The sequence below is a fragment of the Pteropus vampyrus genome, unplaced genomic scaffold (genome assembly GCF_000151845.1).
Source record: "Pteropus vampyrus isolate Shadow unplaced genomic scaffold, Pvam_2.0 Scaffold21, whole genome shotgun sequence".
Classification (NCBI taxonomy): Eukaryota; Metazoa; Chordata; class Mammalia; order Chiroptera; family Pteropodidae; genus Pteropus; species Pteropus vampyrus.
Window position 1 is genome coordinate 10905418 of NW_011888802.1, and position 11445 is coordinate 10916862.

An 11445-nucleotide genomic window follows, 5' to 3' on the forward strand; every position below is an offset into this window, starting at 1 on the left:
TTGATAACCAGGTTTTGTGATTGGTTCCAATTTGTTTGGAATTTTTGGTGGAATCAAAACATTTCGTTTTTCTCTCTTCTATCTTCCATTGTGTGTTGTACTACTTAACAGTGTCATTTGTCATAAGAAAATCACAGATGGAAGACAAGCAGAAGACAACAAGACAGGCCCTATAAACCTTTAATCCAGATCCATAGATAGGTGAGTTTACATGGTTCTAAGATGGCATCCATTCAGACAAATTTTGCTGTGAATCGCCAATAAAATCTGATCAGTTTTTTTTAACGTTTCATTTTTTTTTCTTGCGTGTTTATTTTTGATCCAGAGAACATATTTTCACAACTGTCTATCTGCCAGAGTACAAGTTTTGGGGTTTGTGTGCAGAGGCAGCCAACCCTCAGGTTAGGGTGCCAAGACCCAGTGTGTACACATCACTGCCACCTGACCATCACCAGCTCTGGTGAGGTCATCTAAGTCCACATCTTCTCCTTGTAGGGAAGAGTCCTGCATCTGACATATGCTCTCATTATATTCCTAATGCTTATGCTTCTCTCTGTAAATGGCATAAATTTAGCAAGAATGACTGAGACATCTATGGCTACTGAGAGGAATATTTGATTTAAAGAAATTTATTCATTCAAGAAGCATCTGAAAGAAAAAAAAAAGGAATAACTTTATTTGTGATAATATGGATAGACCTTGAGGGCATTATGCTAAGTGAAATAAGTCAGAGAAAGACAATTACTGTATGATCTCACTTATATGTGGAATCTCAAAAACAAACAAACACAAAAAGTCAAGCTCATAAGTACAGAAAACAGTTGTTGCCAGAGGTGAGGGGGATCAAAAGGTATAACCTTACAGTTATAAGTCATGAAGATATATCGTACATCGTGGCAATAGTTAGTAATGCTGTATTATATATCTGAAAGTTGCTAAGAAGCATCTTAAAAGGTCTTATCACAAGAAAAAAATGTTTGTAACTATGTGTGGTGATGGATGTTAACTAGACTTACTGTAGTGATTGTTTCATAATATCGAATCATTATGTTGTACACCTAAAACTAATATGTTATATATCAATTATATCTCAATTTTAAAAAAGGAATAAGATATCTCAGACTCAGTGGCCATTATTTTTTAATTGATATGCAGAGGCCTCCAAACAAAATTCTGATTCAAAAATTGCTACACTAAAAGATTCTCTGACAAAAGCTAATGAGGAGATTTGACAAACTTCAGTGACAACAAATTAGACTCATTTCCCTATGAAATTTCCATCTTTTTCCTCCTGTTGGCTCCCTGTATTTATCTTTCTTTCCACCTTATTCTTTCAGTCTCTCTCCTCTTTTCCCTGTCCAGACCTCCCGTGTTTCCCAAAGCACTGTCTTAATGATTCCTAAATGCCATTTGCTTCTAAAGAGCCTTCTCGTTCATAAACAAAATATTCAGGCAATTGTAGAATTTAAACCTTAGACCTCAGTTGAATTAAGAGCTATCATTAAGGATTTACCAAAACCAAGATGAAACTGGTAATGATGCTTAGAATGATTTAAACTCTGGGGTGGGGCATACTACCCACGGTTACCTGACTACGTCATCTTGTGCATGTATTGGTTGGAACCACAGATGCTAAATCTTGGTTGGCAAAAGTTGATTGAGTGACATAAAAAGGGACCTACAGGATTCTTCTTTCCAGAAAACCAGCATGGGGGCTCACTGAGGGCAGCTGCCATGCCCACCCAGATCACACTTCCCACTCTCTGGAAGTACTAAAACTACATATACAGTCTGTATCTTGCCAGAAAAGTATTCGGGGCAAAGACGTATGATGAACTTCTTTGTGCCTGAGAATTGCTCAAGATTACTGAGTCAGTGGACCCGAGAAGAGCGAGCAATCCATTGTCCAGGGCAGGGTGGGGAGGGCAGTGGCAATCAGTCCTTTTGTGTTTCAATGGTTGAAAAGGAAAATCAGCTCCAGACTGGAAGTCTGAATCTCAGAAAAGGCAAAGAGCAAGGAGTTCCCCATCCATAGGGAAGAAGTAGTGCTCCCAGTTTGGGTCCAGCACTCACTGGGAAGCGGGGACCCTTGGAGATGGATGCTGTGGGACCAAAGAGCTGAGCCTAAGGATGCCCTTGGCTGAATGCCATGTGGAGGTAGGGGTATTATACTTCTTCAGAAGATTCAAGCAGTCTGGCAGGGCTCAGATTATTCTTCCTGGGAGACTTTCAGTATGAGAAGTAGCTGCTACAGCAGACAGAGTAGTTGTTCACTTTAGAATTCTGGACTTTCCTGGATTGACTGATGGAAGGCAGGTAGCACTTTTACTTATCTAGTTGGTTGCTTGTTTCTTTGTTCAACAAATACACATAGCATTTCTATATGTAGATACTTGTAAGTTCTTTATAAGTAGTAACTCATTTAGTTCTCACAATTTTGTAAAATAGTGCTATTATTATACCCATTTTTTATATGAGTAAAGTGAGGCACAGAGAGGTGGAATGCCAAATCGGACTGCTCATAAGTGAGAAATAGAATTCAAATCCAGGAAGTTTATCTAGATTCCATGCTCTTAACTAAAAGCAATTGATTTGTTGTTATTATTATTTGTTGGAAAAATAAAAGCATTGTCAGGAATCATATTCCAATTTTATGGAGAATTTCATATCAACTACATTTCACTTAATTCTTACAACTCTGTGACATAAATATTTTTATCCTTAATTTTTAGATTAGGAAACACGGTCAGTGGCTCACTAAAAAGTCAAATAGTTAGAAGGGCACAGCCAGGGTTGAAACACAGGTTGACTGATGCCAGTCAAGAGTTCTTTCCACTGAACCACATTCTCAGTTACTAGAGAGATTTATAGTAAGTAAGCAATAAGATTGCAAAGGAGACAATCTTAAAAAAAAAAAAAAAAGGAAGAGGATAAAAATCATGATACAGATCTGACTATTGCTGACTGCACATCAGCTTGCATAACATATCACAATCAACCCTCACAGTGGAAAAATGAGTCAATTTTTATATTACTGTGGCTTTGTCAAAGTCCTCTCAAGGGAACTGGAAGAATCTGCTGAATTCATGTTGCAATCTAGCCCATTATAAAACTCTACAGTAATTAGACTCGGCACCAGAAATTGCACACAGCCTATCAGCCCGGCAAAAAGAGACTGATACATTATCTAGTTAAGCACCCCCAGTTACTCAATCCCGTATTATCTGTAACTTCAGAATGTCAACATAATGAGAACCACACAACTTCATGGTTTTCTAATACACATAGAAATACGTAGACTGTTGAGAAAGAACAATTCTGATGAGAACAGACAAAAATTAGCTCAAATATTTGAAATAAGTTTGACTAAACTCAAAACAAGTCCATGCATTAATAATAGTCATTATAAAACTACAATCTTGATGATATTGAAAACTAAGTTTATGGTCTTAAAGAGTAAGCACTTCCACATTCTTTTCTTCTCTTTATTTAACATAGGCAATTCAAAGCTTTTACTATCAAAATAATCTTATGCTTGTTCTAAACTGGGTTTTTCATATTGTAACGTTTTGTTCTTATTGCTATTTCCTATTTTTTTTTTTTTTTTTGCCACAAAAGAGGTACTTGGTGGAATGAGTAAATGTGGTCATCTTATGCTTGTTCTAAACTGGGTTTTTCATATTGTAACGTTTTGTTCTTATTGCTATTTCCTATTTTTTTTTTTTTTTTAGTGCCAAAAGAGGTACTTGGTGGAATGAGTAAATGTGGTCATATTTTGAATTAGCCAAATAATTATAAATTTAAAAATTATTATATTGCATATATAACTTGTGTAAAGAATACTATCCCCTTCACTTTAGGAACTGGATTTGAAATATAATAAACAACATACCATTTGAAGTTTACTAAAATCTATTCTAATTGAATAGTAAAAATAGGTAACTAGAGGTTTATCAACCAAAATAAGGAGAAAAATGGCATGCTTTGGGTTGGGCATCTATAAAATGACAGGAATTCTGAGAAAATTAGCTTAAGTAAAATACAAACTTTATTAAAAGGATAATAATGGCTCATGGAAACAAAGAAAGGATATAGCTGGGACTCAGAACAAACTGAATTTTGGCTCAAACCCCTGTATCCTGCATGTTTATGCCATCAACCTCGTCTGCAGCAGTCTAGCCTGGTAATGCTCTTCTTCCCAAAGCTCACTATGGAAAGCAGCCACCACAAAAAAAAAAAAAAAAAAAAAAAAAAAAAAAAAAGCCCCTAGGTGTATATTTTCTCTTCAAAAGAGTAGCCATACTGGGCTGAGATCTTTTAACCTCAGAGCTTTAGTCCCTTCTGGGCTCTGTACCAACATGGCAACGTCTTTGAATCCAAGTAAAAGAAAGGAAAAACTGTTCTCCAAATGGAGAATCATAGATAAAATAGACATCTATCTACTCTTCAAAGTTTGAGAAGAGAGAAGGTTTCAAAACCAACCTTGTGTTTCGTATTACAATTAGGGGGAAAAGTTACTGCTGTAAACCACAGGCACACATGTTAAGAAAACTATTTTCAGAGACAGTCAAACTCTGAAAGTACAGAATACTACATATTGAACTACTGTAGATTCAGTAAAAATAAAGGAAAAGCAGCCATCCAATTTAAAATAAATAAATAAAATGCCCTATACTCTGTATTCCTGAAAGCCTTTGTCTGTCTTTTTCCTATCTCCCAGCCCACGCATTCTCCTACTCATCTCTAAGAAGTCGTTTTCCTAAGAGTCACAGTACTTTGAAAGAAATTACAAGGGCAAGGTGTTTCCTGACTCTTCACTAATATGTAATTCTAATGTAATAAGGAATCCATACTTTCAAAGAAATCTTATCCAATAGTTAATAATATATAAATGAGCTATCAAAGTTCCTACAATGTATACAGAAGTAAATTATATAACACTTTAAGCTAAGGATTTTGTTTTCCTGGAATAAAAAAAACAATATTCAAAATACATGACAACAGTTATAATCCTTCCATTACAGAGGAAAAAACAAAACAAAACTGAATTTCTAACTCATAACAACAGCAACAACGAAAAACCCAAACATCAAATGCCAATGACAGTATTTATTAGTAGAATGTTCAACTCTCAGGTCTACAATGTAAAATTTAATAAAGCAGCTATTTGACACCATAATATTCGCAAGGACATAGTAGTGGGAGATGGAGATAGGGTAAACCTAATAACATGTACAAAGTTCCCTAAAAAAAAAAACAAATATCCTAGTATCAACATGACAGTTAAAATTCAAGGTTGAAAGTACATCTTTGTAATAATAATATGGAGTTACTTATAAAACATTTGCTCCAGAACAACTAGAGTTAGTTTTAGTCTTTAAAAAAGAAAAATACAGAAAATATATTTTTTTAACTTGTAGGAAAAAAAATTTAGTGAAATGATTGATAAATACATACTTTGTTACTAAAGCTAAGAAAATGTTCAAACCAAAAATTAATTGGAGTAATAATTGGAGTTAATAATCTTAACCCACAAATAAACATGAGTATTAGTCTTGGGCTTCTGTGTAGAGAGGCTCAGTGATGTTCAGCACTTTCTCAGTGTTTCAAGAGTCTAGAGAATTTTAGAGTTCAAGAAATTATCTAGGAAATTCAGGCTTCCCAATCAAATGAAATTTCCAATATCTGAATACTAGAGGTATTTTGGGAGAGCTTAAATTATTTTCTTGAAAATAGGATCAGAAAATCTGCCCAGGTTCAATCTGGGTGATCAAGTCTGTGAAGCATGGAGTAAACAATCTTTAAGCTTTATAAATAAAATGAATTTGCTGTTATTTTTTCAAAACAGAGAAATATTGTACCATATTAGAGTTGAGTATTCCCACCTTTCTCAAATTAAGCTTTACTATATGTCTCCCCTCAACATGGATGAAGCAATGTTAAGGCATGCATTTTTGTCTGTGCTGTTCACTGATGTATGACCAACTCTGAGAACAGGGACAGGTTGGCACATTGTATAAACCAAAAAAATAAATATACTTTGATTACTATAGCTTTAATTTTAGGTCAAATTCATTCTTGTTCAATGTAGTGTACATGTAAAGTATTATTTATATTTTTTGCTATACGTCTTTTTGCTTTTTTCAGCCTTCTTGAGGTATAACTGACAAAACTGTAGTTTATTTAAAGTGTACGACATGATGATTTGATATATGTATTCATTGTGAAAGGATTCCCACAGTCAAGGCAATGAACACATCCATCACTTGACATAGTTATCTTTTTTTCTTTATGATGAGAATGCTTGAAATTACTTTCAGCAAATTTCAAGTATATAATATAAAGGTGGTCACCATGTTGTATATTAGATTTTCAAAACTTATTCACTTTACAACTGAAAGTTTGTGCTTTTTATAAACTCTCTCCATTCGCCCTAGCCCCCTAACTTTTGTCAACCACCATTCTATTACCTGTTTCGATGAATCAGCTTTTTTTGTTGTTTTTAATTCCAAAAATAAGTGATACCATGCAGTATTTGTATTTCTTTGTCTGGCATATTTTACTTAGCATAATATCCTCCAGACTTATCCATGTTGTCACAAATGGCAGGATTTCTTCTTTATTAAGGCTGAATAATATTTCAGTGTGTGTGTGTATCACATTTTCTTTATCCATTCATCTAGTGCTAGACCCTTAGGCTGTTTCCATATTTTGGCTATTGTGAATAATGCTGTCATGAACATTGGAGTATAGATATCTCTTCAAGATAGTGATTTTGTTACCTTTGGATATATACCCAGAAGTGAGACTGCTGAATCATATGGTAGTTCTATTTTTAATTTCTTAAGAAAGTTTCATGTTTATGGCCATGCTACCCTGAAAAAGCCCAATCCTGTCTGATCTTGGAAGCTAAGCAGGGTTGGGCCTGGTTAATACTTGGATGGGAAGACCAGGTGCTGTAGGTGTAAAAAATAAAAAATAAGGGATTGTAAGCTGACAAGGTCCTTGCAATCTGTGAGGTCAACCAAGGGTTGCCTCGCCTAAAAAAAAAAAAGTTTCATATTGTTTTCCATAATGGTTGCACCAATTTACATTCCCACCAAAAGTGTACACACTCTTTTAAAAATTGTCAGTGGGAAATTTATTTTAAATGGAAGCAAACAAAATTAGAACTCATCAGCACTCCTGTGATTTGTTACTGCTAAAACTATTAAGGGTATATCAGTTTGGATGCTAACCAAGGGCTACTGCAGAGGTCAAGCCATGTGAGGACACAGCAAGATGGTGGCCATTTGCATGCCAAGGAGAGAAACCTCAGGAAGAACCAAACCTACTAACACCTTGGTTTTAGACTTCTAGCCTCCAGAACTACCAGAAAATAAATTTGTTGTTTAAGCCAGCCAGTCTGTGAAAATTTGTTCTGGCAGCCCTAGCAAACTAATACAGCCTCTACGTTTTGGCAATGATTTGTTATACAGCATCGCATAACTAATGCAATGATTTTCAACTAGATTAATATATATAAAATTTAAAAAGATACTCTTGATCTTTAGGGGCTTACGTTAAAAAAAAATAGCCTTGATGCTAACAGTTAACTTGGAAATATTACAGTGACAACAATACTAAACAAATATATAAATATATAATATGATTACTTATATGCATGTCTTAGACTGAAAATTCAGGCTCTTTACAGATAAAGCACATAAAATCATACCATAAAAATGTCTTTAGTAATAAATATTTCTATCATCATCTTTACTTAATGAATGTTATAGAGTTTATGCATTATTATAATGTAGAAATATAATTTTGGAAATACTTCCACTTTAAATGCATATATGGCAGTTATCCAAGAATCCTTCAAAATATCCATAAATAATGAAATACTTTCTCTAATACCACTTCAAAAGATATAATCTTCCTATGGGAAATAATATTGAAAACAATTAATTTTGACATACATGATTCATAAACACCAGCTTCAAAAATGGTATCTGAAGAGTATGTTGAAAAACCCATAAATTCAAGAAGGCAGAATAAAAGGAGTTATTAGTCTAAAGGAATGACAGCTACCCATCACTGAGAACCATCTCGGAAACAGAATTTATAAATTTTATTCTTATAAATACAATAGTTATCTCCACTCTACAAATGTAGAAAACTAGCCCAGAAAGATAAAGTAACTTGCAAAACACAATACAATTAAAAACTGCTCAAACTGTTACTTTTATTATCATCACCATCCAGGATAAGATCAAAATCATGTATTTTGTATTTTCGTATGGGCCAGTTAATTATATTTTTTCTAATAACAGATGATACATGGTCCCATTCAATTATATATATATTAGAGTATTGTATATGTATATTAGAGTATTTTATATATATAATAATTGAAATGAATATGTGTGTGTGTGTATATATATACACACATATATATGTGCATGTATGTGTGTGTGTGTGTGTGTGTGTGTGTGTGTGTGTGTGTGTGTGTGTGTATACACACTCTAATTTTTGAGGAATGTGGTCCACAAAATGTTATGGTCCAGAAATATTCATTGCCATTATTGAAAAAAAAATTTTAAGTACATGTTCACAGCAGATCACAAGAATCATCTTCAGATATGCAGAGAAGTACAGTAACTTAAAGTGGCTACTGATTTTCAGTCCAAAACCCCTACCTCCCTCTCCCATTCTTCTGACAGCAGGTCTTGAAAAAAAAAAAAAAAAAAGGATACAAATTCTTTAGCTGAGATCTACAGAACTACAATGGTCCTGTGTATTCTGAAACTTGGTGGTTCAGCACTTTTTCCAGTTTTGTCAAGTAGAAGGCAATCACTTTTATGAGAGGTTTAGAACCACTTTCTGGTGCTTTCATCCAAAGAATATTAAATGGAAACTGTACCAGGGAGTGGAGAAATATGAGTAATTTGGATCTAGTTATCAAGCCAAATAGTTATAAGATTCCCATAGACATTTCAAGACAGGAAAAGAGCAGCCCATGATTTTCATTGGTGGAATGTCCTCTGATGTTATTGTCTGTGGAATGATGAGATTGAGCATGAATCCATGGGAACAGGTAGCTTCTGCCACAAATTTTAAGGAGATGAAGAACACTAGAACAATGGGTATAATGGTTGATTCTGATAAGATATCATTCTAAGATATCAAATGCTATGTCGAAAATCTTGCCTTAAGACACAGAGTAAAAACTCAGGGCTGTTTTGTTGTCATATGAAGCCATAGCAATTAGTGCCCAGAAACAAAATTTGAAAACTAGTTCTGATGCAGTGCAGTACCTCTGTCAGCAAAACTTCATCCTTTCTGACTAAAGAAATGGATGGCCTCACATTTGGAGCCTATAAGAGTGCCCAGCAACCCTTAGTATTTCTCAGCTTCTAAGACATGCAACTCTGGTAAAATATAGCCAATGACCAACACACTCGGTTTCTGGTCATTTTTCTTTTCCATTACAGGAGAAATAGCCTTCTGCACTTTACATGTACCTGACCCAGCACCTCAGCTTGTGTCTCAGGTGACTTGTGTAGGCTTAGAGAATCAGGTTTTTCTCATATCTAATTCTTTCCTATTACCTGACACTGTGTGTTCCTCTTTGGGAAGAAGGCCAAGAGTTTGGGATATTTGAGGTCTGAAATAGGGTCCTTAAAATAATCTTTAATATCGCTCCTGTCTCAGTAGCCTCATGAGTATTCCAGAGAAATTTAGCACTTTAGATAATAAGGCTGTATTGAACCTCTCTTCAGTCCTTAACCTCTGCCAACTACTCTATTTCTGCACTGGGGTTTTTAAGTATTTTGTAGAATCCCTTCAAATTCAACTGTATTGCCAGCATCCTGATAATCTTCAAACAAGGAGAAATGTTTGAGATGTTACTGTTATCTCTGCATACCAATTCCTTAACAGTGTTATGATCTTAGTGGCAGCCCACGAAAGTATATAATAAACAAGGATTCTTGATTTCTGTTAATTTGGGGTAGGGATTCAAAATATCTGTGCTAGAGGCATACTTCTTTAATATGCTTAATTAAATAAACCTGCCTTTGAATAGCCACATATCTTGCTGGTAGGTCATCCAATATCTACCCCCAACACACACTTTATTAGATCAAATGGTAATCCTGAATCCTTAGATGATACTCATGATTATTGATAACCATTTTCATTACTTCTTATGCTACACAAAGTCTATCATCATAGATATCTATAATCATTGACCATTTTCATGGCTGTTTTTGCTACACTAAGTCTCAGAAAGCTGCACTTGGCAGCTTACAGAGATGTTTCACACTGTTCTTATTTCCCCCAAACCCAGGTTCAACCAAAGAATTCCTAACACTTCCTAGGAAGCCATATGAAACAGGCCATATGAAACAAAATTGTAGAGGATCTTGTAAGTCATCTTGAAAACCATGATTTTGATTTTTATCCTAAAAATAATAAGAAATCATTAAAGAGTTTAAAATAGGGAAATTACATAAACTATAGCATTTTTTATAAAAATTACTTCAGCTGCATTATGGAGAACGGATTAGGAGGTGGACAAGTATTTCTTCAGAGAGATGGGAAGGGTAGCTATTACATTAGTCCAAGCAAACATGATTGTGACTTAAACAATCTTGGAGATATACAAAAGTGATCTGAAAAACACTTTATCAACAGGATTTGGTGAATCCAACTAAATTTTACACTTCCATTAGTCTTTGCCCAAAATGTAATCCCATCCATAGATACATCCCGTGTCTGTATGAATTTGATCGTGTCCTCCTTTCTGCCTGATGTGCCTCCTCCTGCTTTTTTCTTTTATCAAACATTCTGTGACAAGTCCTTTCCAAAAAGTTAGTTGTTCTGCCTCTGTGCCTTCAGCTGTGCATACCCCTTGTTGCGAACTTTGCATATAATGTACGTTCTTTGTCTCTCTGATTTCTCCCCAAGGGCAGAAACTAAATTGGACTTGCACATTCTCTAGGTTCTACTAGACCTTGTCACATAGCAAATATTAGATAAATGTTTGTTTACTAATCAATAAACGCATATTCTAATCATTTTACTCAAAGAGCAGAAATTTCACTCGGATAGTCTCTAAAACTGACAAAAAGAATCGTTCTGTTTTTCTGCAAGTGAAGTGTGCATTTCATTTCTCCCATGATAAAAGAGGTTTAAAAAAAACCCAGATCAGAAAGTCAGAACAAAACCTTAAAACCTTGACAAGGAAAAAATAATTTTCCCCTTCTGTAGGACATGAATGTGCTGTACAGAATAATGAATCAGAAATCAGAACACCAAAATTCTCATTTTAGTCTTGTAACAATGTCAAGTTTACTTTTATTTCCTTCTCCAGAAAGTGGGGATCAAAATTTTCCTTCTGCTTTCACATTGTGAGGGCCTTTCAGTCCAAATCTATGTTTGTGAAGAAAATATATT